Source organism: Eimeria mitis, genomic scaffold (genome assembly GCF_000499745.2).
Source record: "Eimeria mitis Houghton genomic scaffold, Emh_scaff224, whole genome shotgun sequence".
Taxonomy (NCBI): domain Eukaryota; phylum Apicomplexa; class Conoidasida; order Eucoccidiorida; family Eimeriidae; genus Eimeria; species Eimeria mitis.
The window spans coordinates 4,205-4,651 of NW_013570567.1; the positions used below are offsets into that span (position 1 = coordinate 4,205).

At 47.2% G+C, this 447-nt stretch overlaps 1 protein-coding gene across 1 annotated transcript in view; it reads left to right on the plus strand.

Moving 5' to 3' along the window:
* EMH_0004230 (uncharacterized protein) overlaps positions 1–447 on the plus strand; it is a gene marked incomplete at both ends in the record, with an annotated part of 8,957 nt that overhangs the window by 3,625 nt on the left and 4,885 nt on the right. The gene's annotated exons all lie outside the window — the stretch shown is intronic.

The window sequence follows — 447 nt, forward strand, 5'->3', positions numbered from 1 at the left end:
GGTTTAGGGTTTAGGGTTTAGGGTTTAGGGTTTAGGGTTTGTGCAGACGCTGTGGTGTGTTTGCTCCCCCGTTTGCTGGGCGTACTTTGTTGCAGTTGTGTACAGGGGTTTAGGGTTTAGGGTTTAGGGTTTAGGGTTTGTGTATATCTCATGCATCCTAGTGTCCTGCATATCTAACTAGGGTTCAGGGTTTAGGGTTTAGGGTTTAGGGTTTGTGTGTATCTCGGGCATTCTGGTGTATTGCATATCTAACTAGGGCCTAGGGTTTAGGGTTTAGGGTTTAGGGTTTAGGGTTTAGGGTTTAGGGTTTGTGTGTATATCAGGTATTCTGGTGTATTGCATAGCGACTCGGTATAACTTAGTAAATAGCGGGGTTTGCAGCAAGAGGGTTGCGTTTTGGGTGGGGGCTGTGGCCCCCTTCTCTGCTTCTTGGACTCTGATGAATGC